This window comes from Corvus kubaryi, unplaced genomic scaffold, assembly GCF_017639235.1.
Source record: "Corvus kubaryi isolate FWS band 111438036 unplaced genomic scaffold, C.kubaryi_AGA036_p1.0 split3-73, whole genome shotgun sequence".
NCBI lineage: Eukaryota > Metazoa > Chordata > Aves > Passeriformes > Corvidae > Corvus > Corvus kubaryi.
Genome location: NW_024582091.1, coordinates 29,073,043 through 29,085,525, shown reverse-complemented (window position 1 = coordinate 29,085,525; position 12,483 = coordinate 29,073,043).

Below are 12,483 nucleotides of genomic sequence, written 5' to 3'. Positions count from 1 at the left end.
CGCATTCAATTAAAGGATTTAAGTATTTATCATCCAGAAGGGACCTTTCTGGTTTTTCAATTATACCACATATATCATTCTTGCTGTTCATAATAAACTTATTTAGAAGATCAGGTAAATTTTAACAGTTTGCAGAAAGGAATGCTTTTCCAAATAGAAGATACCATGAGGTGGGTGGAGAATCCAGTCCTCACTGCAGCCATTTGCCACTTGCTAAGCAGCCTTTGGTGTTTCTCACTTCCAGCTTGAGTTGGGTTGGCTTCAGCTTCCAGCTGTTGGTTCATATAATGACTTACTTCACTTATCTAAACAGTCCTTTTGCTTTTTCCTTTATCCTTTGTAATATTTGCTCTTATGAAACTTATTTATTTCATAAAATAATTTTTTTCCTGCCAAATAAATGGGCAGGAAAAAAAAATTCTACTGCATTCCTCTAATAGTTTTTGTACCTTTTTTATTTGCAACCTATGAAACATTTTCAACATTGTTTTAAAAATATTGAGGCAAGAATTTGTTATTATTCTAACATTTCTCTTGCTGAAAGTATACACAAAGTAAAATACCTTCTTAGCAATTGATGCTTATGGCTGTTGGGTTTTTTTGCCATGACACAATTTTAAAGACGTCATACTGATGTGCTCTCCCACTGTGATGAGCACAGTATTTTTAGTTTTGATACTACAAGTATATAGAAAACATGGTGGTGAAGAGCTGATGGCACTTGGAAGTTTCTGGAACCTCTTCTAAACTCTTACATATCTGATATTGCAAATAATTAGGCCTGAAAACTGTGATGATCCCATGTGAGCCTATGACACCTGCTCATGACACCTTGTACAGTCATCCTTTCTAAGACCTTTTCCATCACTTTTCTTCCTTGGTCGTAGATGTGCAACTCTTCAAACAGCTCCATTCATGTGCTGTTTGTTCTTGAGAATGCCAAGAGACTCAGCAATGGACTCAAGGTATTGCCAAATGTCCCAATTCCCACTTTACTCACCGGTCTTCTTGTTACTATGCTACCTGCTGAATTTGTTGGTGTGATTTTATATCAGCTTTCAAGTTACTGATGGTCATCTTGCACAGACCACAAACTAACTAATGCAAATATTCCTATACACTGTTAATGTACTATACTCCTATGTGGCAATAGTCATATTTCTAAATACTAAAGATTGTGTGTTGACTTATGTCTTGCAATTCTTGTTTATTTGCTGTGTGTATCACTTATATTGTGCAGTGTTTCCTCTATGAGATGATAAATTCAGTTTCACTGGTCTTCCTATTCCTGCTCTCCTCTTTACTCTTTAAATCTCTAATGCTTCAATCTGCCTGTAGGACTCAGCACATACTTAGCTTCTAGCTGAATGTACTACTTGTGGGTCTACATGGGTCAAATTTGGCTGAAATGAATTAAGATAGATAATGCTGTTCCTCTTTCTTATCTTGTCTTTGTGCTCCATATCCCTAAAAGCTTTTTATTTTTTTAGGGCTTGGCAACTGTTACCATGGTGTTCTCAGGAATGTTTTTGAGGTCCAGCCTCTGGGTCTGTATTAATACAGAAGACTTTAGGCTCAAGAGCTTCTGGCTTGGTAGTTTTTGTGGGCACTGAATTAACTGACATTAAAGATAAAAATCAGTGTTATAAATATAGTAAAACACGAAGTGAAAGTCAGGGGACACATCTCACTGACTTCATAGTCTCCTTCATTATCTTGGAGAACCTGGTTTTATTTTGGTTTTCAACCTCAGAGAGCTTGTACAGTTAATTTTGATTTTCTTTTGAAGGTGTGATTTTTTCCCCCTTTTCCTTTTTCCCCCTACACCTCAGAGAATTAACTGTTAGCTGCTAATTGATCACACTGTACAGATACTATTTGGTGTGCATTTGTACATGTGACAGCACGTCTGCTCCAGTGACATGCTCTGCAGCAGCTGGAATGTACATGTTGATTTTTACTCCATGATGTATTTCCAGGGGAGCTGCAGCCCAGCTCAGGGTGCAGCATCTGGTGCGTGTCACTCACCCGTCCTGCCCAGCCCTGACAGGCCAGAGGCATCACCTGTCTCTCCTCTACTGATGGCGGCAGATGAAGAGATCATTATGCAGGGCTGGAAGGGAAATCCAGAACTGTCATGAGGGAATACATTCACATGTGTGAGAACACACTGAATGCATTGAATTTAGGGCTTGATTTTGAAATAGGAATGTTCATGGAAGTTTTTTCCCAAGTCAGCATAGTAACAGAGTTGGTTTTGCCCTCAGAGGCGGAGGCATCAGCTTTTCTGATGCAGGTATTTTGGCACATTCAGATCTGAGCTGAATCACTGTGCACCTCTTTCCCCCTCTCAGCAGTGAGCCATCAGAAAGGTGAATCTGGCTTGTTTTGAGATTCATTCACCAAGATACATTTTTTTTTTTGTATTTGTATATAATATCTACAGTACATATTTTTTTCTGTGTGCAGGGAAGAAAGATTATTTCAGTGAAAATTTTCCCTAACAATTGCCTCCATGCACAAAATAGGGGGGTTTTATGTTTTATTTTCCTTTTTTGTTAAATTGCTAACATGTGAAAGCAGAAAAAGGCTGTGTAGCTCTTTTGAAGCTTCTGATGCACCAGCTCTATTAATACAGTCACTAAACTCCTGATGTAATTCCTCTGCAATGTCCAGTATCAGTGATTTTGATTGCACAGTCATACCTTTTCCCATTTTGTTTTGAAAAAGAAAGTGGTTTTGTACAAAGAGTTTAATTCCTGTAAATGCTTTCATTTTGGAAGCATCTTTCTTTCTACTTTTTTAGATAATATTTCAGGCAGAGGGAGGTAGGTGGCAGAGGAAGACTGCAGCTTGAGAGAGTAAGTGGCTTGACGCAAGGAAACAACAAGAAAATCAGGTTTTCAGTAGAGCACAAACAGGTAAGGTATGTGTTTTTTAATGTCTGCACAGACTTTAGTAGGCTGCCAATAATGTGAAGCTGGGATGAGGAAAAGAAAGGCTCTCATTTACTTCCATGATTAAGTCTTCCTCAACTTTAATTGCTCAGAGTGGGCAATATTATATCATACCAGAGGGGCTCACTGTGTCACTTCTGTTTTATTCAGTGTGTATTTGGCTAAGCTTTGAGACAGTGCCACTAGGAAATGGTAACAGAGTATATTTTAAACAACAAAATTGCAAAATAAAGTAGAAAGAAAATTCATAGCAAAATACTGGAGGTGGAGCCATGCTACAGGGAATTGTGTTTTCATTGCCTGGAATTGCCCCAAATAATGTAGCTCCTGGGTTAAGTGTAAATAGGGGTGATTTCAGGGCCTGGAAAGTATCCTGCCTTTATGAAACTGAACAGAGCCTACACTTACTTTTTTGTTTTTATGATTATATTTAATAGAGAACTTAGTCCTCACAGCTGCAAAATCCAACTCCATCTTCAGAAATGAGGTTGGAAAAACAAAGAAGAAGGAGAGAGGAAGACAGTAAGAAAAGAATGCAGGAGTGTACTGGCACTACAGGTATGCACTGTCTGAGGGAGAAGGGGACAAAAAAAATGTCATTTGATTTTCAAAATATCTATATATTGCAGTCCACTGAACAACAATGTATACATAGTCATATTGTAGCCCAGATGAGAACTCTGACTTAGATTCATATTGGTATCTGTGTATATTTACCTCTTTTAATATGGAAAGATAAGAAATTAGTATGCAGATGATTTATTTGTAATAAATAACAATGCTCTAGACTCTATTGAGGATGCATAGTTTGTGCCCATGCCCTTGCTTGTACACAAAATTATTAAAATAAGGATGAATGAAGTGAAATCCTATGCAACAAGCACGCCCCCAAAGGCAAATAATAACATTCATATCAGGGCTCGTGTACTGAGATCTTCATGCAGGATGGTTGTACTTTTTAAAGAAGAATCTCTTCTCATGCTGAGGTGGGCACTTCCCTGAACTGCAAAGAGTTTTACACGTACATATGAATCAGTCAGTGAGCTGGCACAAGAGGAAGAGCCTCCTGTGAGGATCTTAGAGAAAGTAAGCCATTCTCACCCCTCTGCTGAAGAAGGCTTGTGCGCATTAAAGAACTTCTTGTCTACTGAATCAAATTGATGGAGATGGTATTCTAACAAATCAAGTTTTTGAAATGCAGGTCCAGTTTTTATATCAAGGTAACAGAACACAATTTTCATTTCAGAAAGATAACCCAATTGAGGAAAATTTTAAAAATTACCTTTCAACTTTTGTTGGGGTTCTGTATATAGCTGGTAAGAGCCAAGCACATAGTTTGGCACATACTTGGAGTTGCTGCATCACAAGAAATGAATAGACAGGACTTAATTTAGGCTCAGAATTTGGCACAGTTTTTGAATGAGATTTTTCAGAAATTGATGCAGACAGTTCTCTGGTCAGGTGGGGGTATGGTTTATTGTAAAGGAGAGAGTGTGAAAGCTGAAGAGCTGGACAAATGCAGAGTGTGACAGGAAGGCAGCTCAAAGATATTTCTGTTGAAATAATACAACTGCTGCATTAAATAAACTGGCCTGCCCACCATTAAGGCATCAATTTTTGTTATACTGTGTATTGCTGATCTTAGGGACAATTTTACCAGTCTGTGTGTCTCTTGTCCTGATTTGCTCCTTTACTTCCAGCCTGGGAAGAGGCTGGGACCTGGCTTTACTGGTTTTTCCGTACTGGGATGCTGCTGCCTTCAAGAGCCCCTGTGTGCTTTCCTGGGGCAGGCAGGTAGTTGCTTGCCAGGCAGCTAAAGCAGGAGCTGAGGGTGATTTCCAGGGAAATCAGAAACACTCAAAAAAAGCTGTTGGGGAAAGCCTGCCATCAGCTCCATAGTCCAGAGAAAGATCAGGACACTCAGGAACGCCTTCGAGCTCTTTTCTCTCCCACATGCTGTGTGCTTTGTCCCAGCCTCCTGCATGCCCAAGGACAGAAGCCTGTCTTTCAGCATGTCACTCCAGCCGGCACGTGCCAAACCATATTTCAGTCTCTCGCCTTCCAACACCAAGCAAACTCCACAGTCCTCACATTCCTGCCGCATGGGACACCCCGCTCCTGCCTCTTCCCATGTAGGCACAGCTTGCTGCCATGCTCCAGGGAAACCACACACCAATTTTTGCATGCTGTTCTCTTTCCCAGGTGAACGTGTTTTCATGGGGGAGGACAACTTTCATTATTCAGCGAAATACACCAGCTGCCACACTCCAATGACCTGCAAGTGCAGTTACACTGTTTGAAGCCAGTGTCAGAGACGATGTCATATAACTTATTTGCTCCTGTGTTCTCTCTTGCCCTGCATTCTGCATGTGCAGAATTATGGCTACACTGCTTCTTTTCTGCTTGCAGACAGGTTGAGGGGTGTGTCCTGCTCTTTGCTGGAGCTTCAGAGGTTGGTTGCCAGTTCTCTCTCATGTTACTTTTGTGCATTGCCCTGGCACAGTGTCAAAAGTCAGTTGCCCCATAGAAATAGGGTCCATCAGTTAAGTGTTCTCCAGTTTTCCCTGCTCAGGGATCCTTCCACCGGGATCCTAAAAGCAACTGCCTTGTGGCACCCTTCTGTATGCTTCTCTTATGTGGGAAAAGCAAGATGACTCCTACTCCATGAATTGTATGTGTTAATCTCTTAAATCAGTAATGCTGCCTCACAGCTTTTGCATAGATGAAAGAAAGCTGGCACACGGGTAAAATGAATTTTCTAAACGGTATTCAGGGTGTGCTGATACTGCATGTTTTTATCCAAGCAGTTATATGTGCTTCAGCCAGAACTATGTTTTCTTCTGCATCTCAGAGAGCACATGCTAACGTAGTGGTTCCATACATACATGAAACACTAAGCAGAAAAAATTACTCTATCATCCTCACTGACTTAGTAAAAGGGCAATCATCTCTACGCCAAAACATTTGTTTCTTCAACTGTGTTCTTCTATACTCACCACTTATCCTAAAATGCAAATAGGTTACAAGTTTTTTATCAACACAAAGAGTCAATACTTTTACTTTAAAGAAAGAATAAAAAACATTTAAAGTATCTGTGAAAATATGCCCAAGATACATAGTGTCTCACACTAAAGAGTTCCAAATGTTTTGGAAGTTGTAGTTTATATGTCTGCTAGACTATTCCTACCAAGATTATTTATCCATTTAATATCTACCTACCTACCTACTAGCTTATCATACAAATTTCTCACAAATAGCAAATACCTAAGCAGAGACAATTTGAGAGGGATGTCATGGAAAGAGAAGGCTGAGCAACTAATATCTATAAGCCAAACATTCAGATCTAAGAGATATGATGGGGGAACTCTAAACTAAGGACTGGAAAGAGCACTTTTTGTTTTGGGGGGGGTGGGTAGCCTGAAAGCAAATATGCAGCTGTTTCACGGACAGAATTCACTTCCAGCCTCCTTGAGGGATTCATAATGTCTCCAAAAGACAATGCTGTTGTCTTTTGTAGAAACACTTGAACAAAATCTAAAACATTAATTTCCCACAGTCCTACTGAGCTAATACTTTTCTCTCATTTTTAAAGAATTCATTTTCAAGAAGGACTGGAAATCTACCTGTATTGGGAACTTTTGGAGCACCTTTAAAAATCCCTATCACATGTTAATTACTATAAGCACTACAACTGATCACCATTTAGTTCTGTTTATTTGATAGTTTTGACAGGGCTTTCCCTGATGCTGTTGCTTTCTAGTGATGACCTTTCTGTCATAGGGGCGAACTTTCAGCTTGTGCTTCCCTTCTCTGCCAGAGTACTCCTTTCCAACCTTTTTTTCTGGAGCCAGCTGGAGATCCCAGTGTGGTTCCTTCAGTTTCTGCGGTGAGACTTCACTGTGTGTGTGCCTTTAACAGGTGTCCACTTCTGCAGGCCCAGTTTGGATTTGGACATTTTCCTAGGAAGCTGCACCCTCATCTCAGCCCTGCATAAGCAGCATTCCTGGTGTGGATGGCCAGCTGGCTGTTACAACCTTTTTTCACACCACAGTATGTAAAACTACACAGGGCAGGTCTTGTTGATGCGTGAAAAATGCTTCTAACAGCCTGCTCCCATGTGCACTGAGATTTCCAGCTTCACTGACTCTCTGACCCCCAGAGAGCAAAAGTGCTGGAAACAAGAAAATGGTTTGCTAAAGGCGGGAAGGGAGAACAAAATGAGTGCAGGAATAGGTTTGGTTTTCAGGAGAACAGAAGTTTTCAGAAGCGTGCTGATTGAGGGTTGACATTGTGGGCCAACATCAAGTGCAGTAAGAATGAGTCTGAGGAAACACTTGCTATCTACACAGCTCTTTTAAAAGACTGTTTTACTGATTAATTTACATGTATTGACTACTTTCCACTGATCAGCTTGCATACAATACATGTACATTTGGCTTTTTTGGGTAAATGGGGCTTGTGGCTGCTCAGAATGGCACACCATTGTTGTATCAGTCACATGGGATGTCATGCCAGATAAACATATTCTGACATGCTGTCACAAATGGACAGTTCATTGTGAAGGAGGCAGAAAAAGTGGTTTAAAAGTGCACCCATGTTCATGTATGCAAATATACATTCACACATATATGTGTATATAAACATGATAGACAGACAGATAGATAGACATACACACAAATATTCTTTTTCCTTCTCTGACAACCATAATGAAAGATCTGAAGATGAAGATTTTTAGAAACCAAGAAATTATTCACGAAAAAATGGGAAAGGGATGCTTCTCTTAAAAAACTGTACAAGGTAACATTCAGTTGAAGAACTGCCTCAACATGAAGAGTGGGGCCAGGGTAGTTGATGCTTCTCTGAAACCAGAAGATGCCAGATGCGGGCCTTTCTTTCTGTCCTAGAGGTCATAGGAAGTAATTGTTTCCAGAAAGCCCCTGCAAGGGAACACTTCCAATCCCCTCAGACTGCAGCTGCTCCTGCACCACTTACAACTGGATGATTGGAGACGTTGGCCAAAACCTATGTAGAAAAACATAGTTCATGTTCACATGTTCATGGCATTCACATGTGGCAATGTCTTGGGAAGTGTAACGATGGCACATACTTTGGAGGAAAACTAGTCACTGTCTGTTTTCTACAAATCAAATCAGATGTCCATGCCATGAAAATTAGCTCCCAAAATCTAATTTTTTGTTATTACAAAATCCAAGGCAACTGGGACTGGGAATATTTGCATCTGTCCATGAGTATTCTAGAGTTTAAAATGTTGTTAATCTGTCTTGATAAATTTTTATTTCTTTTCCCTTAGTTTTTGCTTACCTCTAGAGCAGTTTGGAATGCTCCAGTTTTTTCCTGGGCCAAATTTTTGAACAAATAGGAAAACACTGAGAAAACGTGGAAATACTGTGGAAAAAATATTCCATTCTCATTTCACTTCTGGAAAACTCCTTCACTGGTCAGCATCACCTAGAAGATTACGTCTGTTAGTGTGTGAAATTCCTGTAAATAAACTCTCAGGGCATATGGCACAACCTTAATCTAAAAATGAAATGTTAGTGGAGACAGGCACAGGGCTGGGTTACGAAATAAATGGGATTCATTGGGAAAGGGATAATTTAGAATTAGTGCAGTGGAAGGTATCTGGCCATAAAAATAGTGTTTAGACACTTCTCCTCTCTACACTTTTCTGAACCTGCCTGTTTGCCTCTGGTGTGGTGTGGTATGAACAGATCTCTTGATGCAAAATAGAGTGGCTGGGCAGTTGGTTATGGCGCAGGACAGCCCTCAGGGAACTGTTCCTCTGGCTAAGCTTGTTTGGATTATAACCTCTCATGGTTTTTGGTAGCTCTCTTGATTTGATCTCAACTGCTTCTTGTGTTGGGAAAAACACCAGATCCAAAGAAGAATTGGATTTGCAAAGAAGAATTGTTTGCACACCTCCCAGGTCCAAAGAAGGCTTTGGTAGGGCAAGGGATCTATTCCAGTCATCTAGCATGGCATCTCCAAATACTCTCACATCAGTTGGGAGCTGTGGAACATGATCCCATTAGATTTGGGTATGCAGTGAAGACAGAGCTGTCAAGGATTGATAGGGAGTACACTTTATGGGCCATAATCAGGCCTTGCTACAGGCTTTAAAAAATATTATGATGAGAGGATTTCTGTTTTATTGCTAGTTTGGAGGTGTTGAGCATACAAACATTTTGACTCTTTGCTCTCCTTTTGCCCTCGGGGCAAAATCTGGAGCAAAGAGTAAAAAGTTAATCTAGATTTAATTTAATTTAATTCTAGGTACCATCCAGTGTTTTATGAAGTCCTGGTCCTAGAACCCTGGATGCAGATGTGATTTGAAAAGCAATCCTGTAGCCCTGGATTTACCCACAGTGAGCAGAGTCTCATCCACTGACTCCTCAAAGGCTATTTTAGAAAGAAATGCTTGAAGCAAGATATAGAAATGAGGATCTCTGTAAAGTCTACTCCTAAAGACAGTCTTGTATACATTGGTTTCATGTTATATAATGGCATGTCAGACACGGTCTGTCCCAATCTGAGGACTTAGCCCTTTTCACTCAGCACACACAGTCTCGGGCTGGTAACAGCTCCATGCTTTGCATGGATGACATATTTTGGAGGACAGCGAGAGGCTGGACTCAGAACTAACACAGAGAAAATAAGAAAGAAGGAACGTGCAAAAGAGTATTTCACGCACGTCCAAATTATGCCTGTAAAAAATATTCTTGTGAGAAAAACAGCAAAATGCAAGGAGAAAGGAGTGTGCAGTGTGGTGGGGTGGACAAAGAGCCAGCTCAGGCAAGCCTGGCTGAACAGCGGTTACTATGCTGTAAAAAATGGACATGGCAAATGTACTGCATTTGCTAAAGGCTCCATGAAACTCCAGGGAAAACTGAGCATTCACAGAGTGGCTCCGCCAACAGCAAGAAAGTTTCATTATTATTAGTCATATGCTGAGGATGTAAAGGAATTTTAAGGCTGCACTCTTTGCATTTTTAGAGGTTATTAATGAAATAGCATAGCAAGGTGAATTACATTAAAATATTTTTCTAACCATTCCAGAAATCTTGGTCCAAGTTGGCATAGGGGGCTGGCAAGTGGTGAACTTTTGACCGAAGCTCGGATTGCTGGGAGACACATCCTCCTTGTTAGTTTCGGGTGACAGTTCACTGTACTAGAGGGATCCACTTGTGTGTAAAGAGGCGAGTGGGGGAGGAAGATTTAGCACTGCATTTTCACAGTGGCAAGAAATTCCATCCAGCTCAAATGTGTTTTGGCCCACTGCCCAGCTCCTTGTCAGACACATGACCATCACTCGGCTTCCTATTTCTGGCCCAGAATAAGCAAGCCCCACTAGTGGTTAAAATTAGGCAACTGACCTGTGACAACACATGTTGACTCTCCAACAGAGGGTAGACATATTTAAAAACCAGAAAAGATCTAGACACACCAAGATTTAATGTCAGCGCCACATGTAATTCATCAGTTTGGGCTACTATAATTCAGATAACAGTTGATCTACTTCATGGAGAAGACTTAGCTGGATTTTCTGGCTTCCTTCTGACCAAAGACTTCCTATAATGATAGCTAAAGAGATGATTATGCCATTATTTTTTCGTGGTAGATATCCATAGCCCTAGCTCCTCACCCTGTCATGATGTAGTTGTATGACGGAAAATTTCTGAGACTAACAAGACAGGACATCTGGTTTAACAGAGCTTTTGTTGGGAAAGCTTATTTCCAATTGAAACAGCAACAGACTAGCTGGTTAACAAGTAGGTATTTTCCATTTGTCAAAAACAAGTCAGTCAAAATATTTGTGCACATTTGAATGACTTTCTTGAATGCAGTACTCTGATAGCCATTATACTCGTTTCTGCTCTTACCACACATACCTTCATTGGCTTGGCCAATGCCACTGGCCATGGCAACCTATCTGTCAAGATCTCATACAGTTCTCTGGACTTTACTGTACTTCCCCAGAGCCTGAGATACATACCCTCCTTGAGTCCTTTAATGAAGACCATTGGCTGTCCTTGAAATCCCTTCCTAAGCCTTTTCTACATGTTGAGGTATACCCAAGAAATCTCCTCTCCTCTCCTCTCCTCTCCTCTCCTCTCCTCTCCTCTCCTCTCCTTTTCTTCCTAAGATATGTTGCTCAAGCAGAAATTTCCAAGAGATTTTCAGTTACAGCACAAAGAAGGATACCTGAAATTAATAAGAAATATGCTTACTAAACAACAGAGCAGTAATAAAATGTACTTTTGCAAGTGTTTGTTGCTATTAACAGTCTGGTATTTTAAAATATTCCAGTCTAACAAAAGCTTTGAAGCCACAGGAAATGCATCTGATACTCACGGGCTGCTTACTCTGTTTTCTCTGCATGGGCAGAGAAACTCCAGGTGCCAACTCAGGTGTGACAATATGCGCTACCCTTTGGATGGGAGGATGCTGAGCCAGACCTGTGTCAGACACTTCAGCACAGTGTTCCTAGCCCTATCTTGGGCTTAGGGCACAGTGAGGTGCAGCTGGTTCCAGGTCTGCACCCAGTGTGGTTCTCATGCTAAGCCCAGGCAGAGCCTGATGGAAGGACCTGGGGACTAAAGAATTAGTCACAACTCCAAGGAAGTAATTTTGACGTTTTGATTATCTGGGATATTCCTGCCTTCTGCTACTTGGCACCATGGAGAAGTGGCTGTGACTGTTGGCACCTGAATTCACTTAATACTGTGTATTAAGTGATGCGTGGGTCTTTTAACACCTTGCCACTGTAGTCAGGTTCATCAATATGGTCCAGGCAGAAAATGGCTTGTGGGTTGGCTACCATTTGGACAGAAACTAACTAAAAAAACATTCGACCTATAGGTTTGGCGGAAAAACCTCCCCCTCTTTTCAGTGGTCTTTACCCTCAGTTAGCAGGGTCTCACCTGGCTTTTCTGCTCTGCTCCATCATCTTCTGTGTCTGACCCACAATATGCCAGCAAATTCCCATGCTTGCAGGGTGCCAGCAACTGTCACTCGGGAGAGAAGATCAAGAAAATTCCAGGCAAGGCAGAAGCGACCTGTCTGGTTGGCAAGGGGACTGTGACCAAGTGGAGCAGGGTTAGAGGACTGCCAGAGTTGGACCTGGATCGTGATTATACTTACATCCTCATTAGTGAGATGTTAAGTTTTAAGATTTAAACCTTTCGCTCAGTATGTTTCAGTCAAGTCGTATGAAATGTTTTAATAACAGAATATAGAGTTTTGAAAAGTGTGTACGAATGGGTAAGGTTGGAAGGGACCACAGGGGGTTCATCTGGTCCAAACTCCCTGCTCGAACAGGGACATCCTGGAGCACATGGCACAGGGTTGTGTCCAGGTGATGCTTCAATATGTCCAATGGGAAAGACTCCACAGCCTCTCTGGGCAACTTGTTCTGATGCATAGTCACCTGCACAGTAAAGAAGTTCTTCCTCACATTCTTGTGGAACTTCCTGTGCATCAGTTTCTGCCCATTGCCTCTTGTCCC